This window comes from Episyrphus balteatus, chromosome 3 (assembly GCF_945859705.1).
Source record: "Episyrphus balteatus chromosome 3, idEpiBalt1.1, whole genome shotgun sequence".
NCBI classification, from domain to species: Eukaryota; Metazoa; Arthropoda; class Insecta; order Diptera; family Syrphidae; genus Episyrphus; species Episyrphus balteatus.
In genome coordinates this window covers 88,411,776-88,422,926 of record NC_079136.1, presented here as the reverse complement: position 1 = coordinate 88,422,926, position 11,151 = coordinate 88,411,776, and the positions used below count along the sequence as shown (strand labels likewise).

Here is an 11,151-nt window from a genome sequence, read left to right as displayed (position 1 = left end):
CCACTCTTTTAATTAATTCCATCAAAATGAGGAGATGAAAAAAAAAATTAAACAACCTAGTCTAGAAATACAGGGTGTTATAATTTAATTTGGAGAAATAAAAATAGAAGTTTCCTAAAAGGTGGTTAAAAAAAAGATGGTAAATAACTTCCGCTTCCGGCACACACACACAAAGAAAATATTATTTGTTAAGCTGAGCAACAGCGCGTTAGGTTTTCTAGGATCTTGGTCTTCTTTTTCTGGTTCATACATTTTTTCAAAACACTTTATGTTGCATTGTTTGGAATATTTGAGTAAGTGTTGTCACTGTCTACATTGAAAAAATTAAAGCTATTAAACGATTTCTGCGATTCGCCCTTACTTCTTAGACCCTGTTTAGATTAAAATGTATTGAGTTTTGGCTCAAGCTTGTGTCCTTTGAGTGAAAACAGATACAAACAAGCTTTCTCACACATAATTTTGTTTTGTTTACACCCTTCAAGAACGACTGCAATACCTTTGTTAATTATGGAACACCCTGTAACTAGTTCTATATAGATTTAGATACAAGCCTTATAGCTTCAAATATAAAAAAAAAAACGACCAGATAGCTCTATGAAGGATATGACGATGCTGGGTGGTTGGGTTGTATTTTCGTTTTTTTTTTTTCAACCTCCCACACTACTACAGGTCCTTATACTAAAGTAATTATAACATCGCCTTAGACTTCTTGAAAAATATTGCTAATAAGCCTTTAGGAATATTGGTCTTATTTCCGTTGTTCACGCGCCCTCTTCCCCCTCCTTCTTTCCTCCGATACGGTCATTGTCATATACTTTTATCCACCCTGCTATATAGAACTAAGAACCAACTTTTCTGCGGATCGGCCAAAGCGCGGCGCACGGTGGTGGTCTGTCTCCACTTTGTGGTTCTTCATTAAAATGTAATTATTCCACTTCGAAAAAGGGACAGAGAAGAAACAGAACGGAAGTACGACAAAAGGGTATGGGTAACGGGTTACGACGACGACCGACGGTATAGTTAATGAAAAATATTTTATTGTTGTGCTTTTGCTGTTTCTTCGGGCGATTATTTTCAAACTGAAAATTAATTACAATATCAGCTTTTCTACGGCGGCGGCAGCGGCAACGGCTCCGGATGGTAGGACGATAGGAGATTCAATTCATAGACTTTTACTGGAAAATTGCTGATTAAAAATTGGGTCATTCCGATCGAAGGAGAGCTAAAGGAATACGAGTGCATTTACTTACTTTGTATCCGCAACTTCTCATTGCATTTATGTGAAGAAGAAAAAGTGCGCTGTGCAATGAAAAGAACCCCTTACCCGCGTTACATAAGTCATTTTAATAGCAAGGATATTGACCCGCATCGATGAGTTTATACATACTTGCGAATTTTCTTTTCGATTTGGGAAAAATTATTGAAAATTTTCTTTCAAGGGTGTGGGAAATTTCAAGTGAGCTCTTCAGTTTGTGACGTTTATTTTTTTTTTTTTTTTGTTCAAAGGTATACAAAGAGTGAAAGTTGAAGAGTGGTTGAACTCATATAATTTGGTTGTTTTTTTTTGTTGATGCGGGTTGCCCCTGCTTTGCAAACAATATTTACGGTTTATGAACTCATCATCCATCCCCTATTTGATGCCCTGTTGCGGTATAGTTATCCCTTGAAAAATATATTTTATGAATGAAAATGACAAATGTTACCCACCGTTTATAAAGATTCAAAAGATACGAAGACTCTTTTGTAAATGAGAAGTTAATTTAGGGTCAATGTGGGTAAATGTAAACAATTTCATGTCTTTTTTTTCTTTCGACTTTAGATTTTTTTATGTTTTCACGGAACAACTTAAATGGTATCTTCAAATGCAAATATGAAATGATGGCAATTCTTCTTTATTAATATAAACAAATATTTCACAAATTGTTTACATTACTGTCAAATATGGCATGTTTACAAATACCCCACCATGTTTGTGTTTTTTTACAAATTCGGGGTAAATGTGAACACTGATTTAAAATTTAGAATTTCCTCTTTATCATATGGATAACGACTTGAAAAACCATCAAGAAGGTACTTGACAAAAACTTTTTCAAATTCCAATAAAAGTTTTTGTTTTCTTCCTTTGATTCTTTATATAGGCGCCCAATATGCATCCTGAGCAGCTCTGAACGTCATATTTTTCGTTTTTTTACGTCAACGACCGATTTTGCAACATCATCTACTGAAAATGATGGTGTTGGCTACTTTAAAATGTGACTCCGCGGCACTTTAGCAATAGTAATTGACTAAAAATACTTTATTTTTATTAAAACCAATAATTTCACCAAATATGTTTGTTTATATTTAGGGGAGGGTGGGGCTAAATGTAACAGGGGTAAGAATTAACAGCTAAAAAAAGCGATGTTCCTTTCAATATTAAGAAACGCGTAAAGGAGAAAAATGCTCAATTTTTGCATATCTACCGGCACATTTTCTTCAGATGAAGATTAGACGACAGGGTGAGAAGTTACACTAGTGGTGCCCAAAAAATGCATGTTTGTAACTTTTTTTTTTAATTTTATTTTTGGTCTACCTCTTTACCCGAAAAAGATAGAGTGCTAAGTGTTTTTTTGTTATATGCAACTGTGTTTTGGCTCAAATTGCGTGTATATGTTATGTCTACATCAGTTTCGCTTTTTTTTTAAATTGATTTTATGTGCCAAATTTCATGCTGGGGCTAGTTGTAACATTTTTCCGGGGCAAGTTGTACCATGTAAAAACCTACCTATACTGAAAAATTGTTTACCTAATATAATTAACAACCCTGAATATGAATGCTTGTAATTGAATTTGTATTTATTTTGAAATTGGAAACACATTTTTGAACCACCACTTGAATTCATAAAGCTTATAAAACAATTTATGAATTCGAATAACTTTTATTTAAGACTACTGTCAAATTTTCTCTGGAAATCTTGGATTTGCTCCACTTTTTACAAATTTGCACCAAAATTTCATGACTGAGGTTTGTTTTTATTGTTATTAATTAAAAATAAATAAATATAAACAAATAAAGGTATTTTTCTCTTATTTTTAGTTCTTGGTACAACCTACCCCGGTATGTGTTACACTTTGCCCCGTATGTGGGGTAAGTTGAAACAACACGATTTTTTTTTTGGAAGCTTTATTTTTCAACATTACCGTTATGTTTTGCTAAATTTTTATGATTGATCTTGGAGCTAAAACATGGGTCTTTAATTTAAAAAAGGTCTGGTTGACCCACTTTCAAATTTGTAGGAGAACCATCGATTTTAGAAAAAAGTGTTACATTTGGCCCCACTCTCCCCTACCCCCAGAATACGTTGTTTACATTTACCCATTATGAAAAATATTCTGGGGTAAATGTAAACATATGCAAATCGACATAAATGTCCTGTATTTTAAAATTTGCTTGTATCACATAGAATCTACATCAAAATTAAAAACAAAAAAGTATTTGCAAATTATACTGACTTAATTGAATCTGCAAAAATATTTAATTTTTCTGAAAGACTAACGACTTGTTTGGCACTTTAAAAAATTATCTTTCACGGAAAATACGCTCGTCGAATGAATTCTCTCTTGACAGCAATGAGCTTGACGTATAAGTTAAAAGATACATGCGTCCGCGGTTTGTACCTATGTATGCATCAAATAGATTTAACTGAAGCTTGTTATGAGCCATGTTTTCATTTACCCCTGTTTACATTTACCCACATTGACCCTATATGTTTTTTTTTTTTTTTTTTAATTTTTGTTTATGAGTCCTTGAGAAGAGATGATGTGATATGAAAAATTATTATGTTGGTTGTCAAATTTGAATAAATTTCAATACAGGTTGGAATTTGTCTGTTTTTAATGGGGCTTATATAAATTATATAGAATTGAATTAAAATCCACAAAACAATAAACAAGATTTTTATTAAGTGTGCGACACTTACCACCAAAATGGGACTGTAATAGATTTTGGGGTGTTGAGGTTTTGAAGAAAACCGTGGAAGCCATTACACACATACCAATAATTTAAGACTAAATAATCAATGAATCAAGAAGTTCTATTCCGAATGTGCATGTAATTATTTATTACGATGCTTAAGAAGTCCAAAAAGTAGTTCTGGAGGTTATAGTTAGGTACATATTGAAGTTGGATTCAAAAATTTATGTTTGGAAATATATAATAGTTTTAGTCATATGGAGTGACATCATATTCGATTTCGATTAACTTTTGAAAAGCTGACCTTAATATTGTTATAGCGGAAATTTCTTCGTCATCACCATGTCCTTGTCCATTGCCCTTTAAGACCATCTGAATTCTGAAAACTTGCTCGGTCCTCAGTGCGGCAGCCACAAGCTCTTCCACATCACAGTCTTACATAAATAGGAGACAAATTTCATTAAAGCTTGTGGTGCAGGGTCATTGGTGTTAGGAATCGGAACCAAACCAAGAGAGGAATCTTTTTTCCGCCCCCATTCATTCGCGTCAAGCTTAATATTTTGCCCATTGGTTTTGTTAATTGGATTTGGTGGTAGGTACATACGTCTGGTAATAAATCGTTCACCGATGTTTTCCAAGGTGCTTCATGAAACATTTTTTTTTTCCCGAAACAAAATATGATTTCAGATAATTATTAAAATCTCTACCACTTCTTGATAAAAAATTCTTCATTTATGTTATGGGCATGGCTAATAAAACAGAACGAAATTACCCCTATACTTTTTTTAAGAAAAAATTGGTAAGTGTGTAAAAATTTTGTATGGATTTTACAGTTCGTTTACCACGTTTACCAGGTTTACCCAGAGTTTACATCGTTTTATAAATACCCCTACTGTAACTTTTTAACAGTAGCTCTTAGCTAAAAAAAGACTTAACATTTTTTTTCTGAGGAAATTTGTCTATAGGGAAAAGTGGCTTAAAATGGCACCCCAAGGTAAAATGGCCCCCTTGCTAGAAATCGTAGAATCGAAAATAATTAGAAAGTTTTATGAACGCGATTCTTTAGTTTATCTGGCAAAACCAACATAATACGATTTTTCAGGAACTTCAAGCCATTATTTGAAATTGGACAGGTCAAACTGTCTCTATCTACATCAAAAAGTACACTCGTTAAAATTTTGTGAAATTTTTTTTGCAAAAAAAAAGTATAAAAAATATTGTATTTTGGAAAAAGAAGTTAATGTGTGTACGCATGAAGTATTTCTTATTAATTAACTGAAATAAGTTGGTTTAAAACGATTTTAAATTTTTTGGTGTAAAAATTAAATTGAAAAAACTCAAAATGTGCAAAATGGCCTACTTAGTGCTCGGGTAAAATGGCATACCTATTTCACATGTCATTTAAAGTTTTTTTTCACATTTTTATTTTTTTAAAGTAAAAATAGTTGCTATTTATGAACGATGTACAGAGAGGAAGTCCTGAACTGAGGAAAGCCCTTGATTCCGTCAAAAACCTAGAAAAAGGCTTCCAAAACAATCAAAGTTGCAAAAACTACAAAAAAGAGACGAGCAACCACTGGGGAACTGGGTTTTGAATGACTCGATGAAAGATCTGGGGGGATTAAGCACCACTTGTTCCAAGAAAATGGAAAAGAAGCCCTTTGATTCAATTTTGCATTTAAAATCACGTATGTTTGGACAGTGTGCCATTTTACCCGGGTAAATTTGATCAGTGAAATTTGTAACGTCTTGAAAATTAAAAAAATTAAATACTTTTTGGAACTTTTTCAACTCGCAAATGAAAAAAATGTGAGAGTAATATATTAAACTTTGAAAAGTATATAGCATTTAAGTTTGAATGCTACTGTTTTTCGAGATATAGGACATTTTCCTTAGGGGGGCCATTTTAGGCCACCTTCCCCTACATGCAAAAATTAAAATAGGTAACCATAAAAAACAAAATGGCGGTTACCCGAATAGCACAAAACACGATTTGCAACAAGATTTTTGTTGCATTTGTATCATACTGAGGTTATCTGAAACGAATGCCGTTGTAACTCAGTTTTATTTTTGTACCCAAAAAATTGTTTGAAACTTTTTTATTCGATATGCTGTTTATAGGTTTTAATTAAGTTCAAACTTGTTTCTTTAAAAAAGCAGATGTTGTTGAGATGTTATAAAACAGTCTCAAAGTTAAAAGTTGGTAAAATGTTATATTTACTCTTAATCAATTTCGATTTTGGTTTCTTTCCACTAAAATGTTGCTAAAACCTTTATGCAGCATACTCTTATAACAAGTGAGTAACTCAATTAAAATGTTTAGTTGCGAATAATTTGAAATACATCAAAAACGATTAAACAACATCACACAAACTACTATAGTATTTGCAATATTGAAGGATAGAACAAAATATTTATATAACATTGGAATGGTTCAAGTAGTAAAAGACAAATTAAATTATTTTGTGTACCTACAATACAAATATAATACAAATTTTAAGAAAGCATATTTTTTTTTATTAAGCTTTATGACTATACACAATCTACATTTGATTCGATGTCTTTTTTAGACAAATATACTTGAACTTCCTTATTGTACGTTAGGGTGGGTCGATTTTACTTTATTTTTTTTTTATCTCGGTCATTTATACAAATTTGTCACTGAGTGTGAAATATCAAAAAAAAGGTTATATGTATTTGACTTTTAGTTCTTTATCTAGCAAAAATCTGAACAAATGCGTTATGAATTAAAAATCATGAATTGTTTAGTTTTCCATTTCTATAATTGAATCATTTATTTTCAAAACATTATAAGTCCACTTTTTTTCAAAATTCGTTTTTTTGACTAAATTTGTACTCCAGGGCCCTATTTCACCAACTTACAAATTTGTAATTACAAGTAATTTTCACAATATTTGTGAAAAAATCGCGAAATTCTGTTTCACCAGTTTCTTGTGATCACAAAATTGTACTTGTAATCTACAATTTTAAATTTGTGAAAAAATCCATTTTCTGTTTCACCGAAACTTGTATTTTACAAGTAACAAATTTGTGAGCTTTCAAGTTTCTTGTGGGTTTCTGTTTCACCAAAAAAAAAAAGTTACAAGTTTCTATTTATTTGTGAAAATTTTCTACAAGAGTCAAGACGTATGTCATTTTTGTTACAAGTTTGTAAAAACCGTATTTAGCGTGATTAAAGTGTTTAAAATGGCTTTACGCCGAAGGCCATTATTATTATATTAATAAAAGCTATATATTATTATTATTCAAGGTTGTAAAAATACATTTGAAATTTAAAAACAAATCATTTATTGCAAGTTAAAAAAATTTTCTAGTGAAAAAAAAATTGCATTAAAAAAATTTGTATGTATATATTTTTCAGTTGCAATTACATTTTTTTGAATGCAAATTTTTTTGTTTGCAATAAATATTTTTTTAATGCGATTTTTTATTTGTAATAAATATTTTTTTTTTTTTTTGAATTTGTAATGGAAAGCAAATGCTTTAAAAATAGGTAAAGCATTTGTGTTTCAAATCGAATGAAAACATCACAAAATATCTGTTTAAAAAATTTTCCTGATCGCCTCTTAAGTATGTAAAAATTCGTTCTCTTTTTATCAAAGAGGCTTGTTTTTTTCTCATATTTGTAGTTCTTCATTCCTTACATTATTTTATTAATTTTCCTCACTCTTTACAATTTTATTATTTTACCGTTTGTTTTACTTCTATAAATCCATGGATGCCATTATAAAATAATAAATATAAAAATAATCCAGCAATACAAAAATCTTAATATATACTATTTACAATTTTGTTTGGCATTTAAAAAATTTTCTTATTTAATTTAACTACAGTATTAATTATTTGATAATTTTTCGTTTAAAATAGGGTTGCTTAAGTTTTAAAAATGGAAGGCCTATATTTTCATATTCAATATAAACTTAGTTTTCATTTGAAACCAATTTTAACCCCTGTCGTTACGAGTTAAGTTACTCAACGGTCACCGGTTAGACTATAAAGAGCTTTACAAGTTTGTGAGAGAAACTTGTTACTTACAAGAAAAAAATATATTTGGTGAAACGGTAATTCTACAAACTTGTGGTTTTCAAAAGTAAGTTGTAATTTTTTTTCTCGATAATCACAAATTTGTGAATTACTTATTTGTATTTTGTGAAACAGAATTCCATTATACAAATTTGTACTTGTGATCTACAAGTTACAAATTTGTGCTTGTAACTTGTAGTTGGTGAAATAGGGCCCAGGGATAACCACGTCTGTCTTCAAAATATGAAGTATCTACTCCAACTATATCAGATTTTACAGCTACGCGAAATATTTTTTTAGTATCAAAAACAGAATACACTGCGCGTCACTTGAATAGAAACAACAATTTTTCTTTAGAAAATAGCGATTGGCGCTTTGGTGAGGAAACTTAGTAGATTTTTGGTTTTGCATTTTCAAAAAGGAACTTTTAACAAACAATGTTGTAAAAACAAAAAACCCAAAACAGAAACCGTATGGCTACTAGTTGCGTTTTTGGCATTACTTCACAAAAAACAGTGTTTTTTTGCGTCACTTGAATAGAAACAAGCTCTTAAATTAGATAAAAATGATGAAAAATCATGGACAACACTAATTTTAGTAAAGCAGTATTAAACTTTGACATTATTTGCACATTATAACCAAGTATGGGCTACGAGCTACCATTAGGCACCACAGAAAATGCATAAATAGAATTTAACATTGAAAATGCACTTGTACTGTACACAATCGTGGACCTAATTGGAGAAAGTGATAAAAGTGTTTGGTAAGTTCTTACAAATTAAGAAAATGACATTTTCTACAATTTAATGATTGAATAAGTGAAATAAACTTTCGTTTTTATCCGGAATGCATCTGTTTTGTTTCTATTGCGTTGTTTTTTCTGGAACTATCCTAGTGCAATCTCTAAGACGGTTGTTTTTCCACGTTCATAAAACTTCCCAAGAGCTTCTACCATTATTTCTTTGTAAAAGTTTGCAATTTTTTCGAAGCGTGAAGCTTCAATTTTCCTATTGCACATCATAAAAACAAAGCGTATTACTATAACACATTTTAGTGCCCTTTATTGGCGATGCGATAAAAGTTATTCTTTCATAAACCAATGAAATAGGACTAATATTAACGTGGTCCATCTGAGTTGGTATGTTTTCCTTTAAAAAACCACTCTTTACCTCACTTCTTTTCAGTTCGAATGCAACTATAAAATACTTAACTTTTTTGTAATCTTGGTAGAACTTAAAATGTTGTTATTTTGCATTTTGAGGCTTTTTTAATGTTGAGCACCTTTTATAACTTCCATGATGGAACAAACCAACACATTACCATCGCACTAACACCACGTTTTTGACCGATTTTAGCGGCAAAGTGAAGGAAATTGCAGCTAGTTTTTAAATTATTTTTTTCTCTGCTCTTGATTTGGGTCTCACCTGCCTTATTTTTTATTCAATCACTAGTTACCCATATTTTAAAAATTATCTCATCCAAATTTGCAAATTTTCCAATATCTTTCACGATTTTGCATAGTGCAAGTGCATTTCCTATGTTAGCTGCTATTTACGCATTTTCTGTGGTGCCTATTGGTAGCTCGTAGCCCATAATTGGTTATAATGTGCAAATAATGTCAAAGTTTAATACTGCTTTACTAAAATTAATGTTGTCCATGATTTTTCATCATTTTTATCTCATTTAAGAGCTTGTTTCTATTCAAGTGACGCAAAAAAAAAACACTGTTTTTTGTGAAGTAATGCCAAAAACGCAACTAGTAGCCATACGGTTTCTGTTTTGGGTTTTTTGTTTTTACAACATTGTTTGTTAAAAGTTCCTCTTTGAAAATGCAAAACCAAAAATCTACTAAGTTACCTCACCAAAGCGCCAATCGCTATTTTCTAAAGAAAAAATGTTGTTTCTATTCAAGTGACGCGCAGTGTAAGTCCCGGACTTATCATCTTTTGAAAATAAACAACAACTTTTTGTGTAAATGCTATATTCGACTAATGATTGAAAGGGACGGATTGTCAAAAAAATCAGCAATAACAGTTAGAAATAAAGTGAAGTTTTATATGGCACAGTGCGGTATTTTGGTCTAAAATCTGGCCAAAAACATTTGGGCACATTTTTCACATCAAATAGTTACCAAACCAACAAAAAAATTATTCGGAAGGAAAAATGTTCATATTCTTGATACAGTAAAACCCACTTAAGTGCTTACCCACTTAAATTTAGTAATTCATTGTTTATGTTGTTTTTTGACTGAAGTTGTTTCATTAAATAATTTTTGAGAAATTAAGTTTTAAAAATAAAATTTAGAAAACAAATTTTTTTCGTTTTTTAATTGATTTTGTATAAAAGTTGTAATATTATGGACATATTGATATCATTATTTTTTGACCTGGAAGTTTTTAGACGAATACTAATGACTTCCACTTCATTCTAAGTCTGGAGTTCCTAAGAATAATATAATAATAATAATAATAATTTTATTATCAAAATGTAAATGTTTTAACAATTTTATATAATATTCTTAATAAATTATGGCCTTGGTTTGAAACCGTCTGCCAACCACAAGTTCCTAAGAATTAAAAAAGAAAACTGCAACCTTATTTTATCCCCGGGAAACCATGTTTTTTTTTTTTATTTGCATTAAAATTTTATATTTGCATTTAAATTTTTAACTGAATGCATTTTATCTCAAGAAAATTGTGTTAGAATTTTAGGTATATTGGAGCCAAATTGACCAAGTTATGAGTAGATATTTTAATACTTCGCTTACAAACTTGGACAATCTCTTGAAATGCAAGATTGTTCTACAAATCCAGCAGTTCAATAATATATAGGTTAGGCAATGTTGCGGCGTGTTGCGCTATTTTAAAAACACTAATGTTAAAAAAAAAAAATAAGCAAAAAAAGTGCGAATTTTTTAAGTAGGTATGTACTTCAACCCCTCCGTATGAATAAATAGAGTTGCATACCTTGATTGTCGATGTCCATATCAAAATTTTTCACCAAAATCACTTTCACTTTCAAAAAATTCGTGTTTACCCAAATAGTCGTATATTTATTTGTGAGATGGAGCTTTTCATTCCAAAGGGATGCAACAAGCAATAAAATTCGCAGCCAGAAATAGACAAGAGTTTCACTCAAGTTCTTTCTGTTATTTT

General features: G+C 30.7%; 1 long non-coding RNA gene across 3 annotated transcripts; it reads right to left on the bottom strand.

Moving 5' to 3' along the window:
* Nucleotides 1-1,015: 1,015 nt before the first annotated feature.
* On the bottom strand, nucleotides 1,016-1,763 carry LOC129913339 (uncharacterized). 3 transcript variants are annotated; one of them, XR_008772036.1, is made up of 3 exons: nucleotides 1,708-1,763; nucleotides 1,251-1,642; nucleotides 1,016-1,186 (listed from the first exon to the last, which is right to left on the bottom strand). It is a non-coding gene; the product is annotated as an uncharacterized LOC129913339 (long non-coding RNA). The 3 variants fall into 3 exon arrangements; XR_008772035.1 differs by having other exon boundaries at nucleotides 1,016-1,175; XR_008772034.1 differs by having other exon boundaries at nucleotides 1,016-1,642.
* Nucleotides 1,764-11,151: the final 9,388 nt, after the last annotated feature.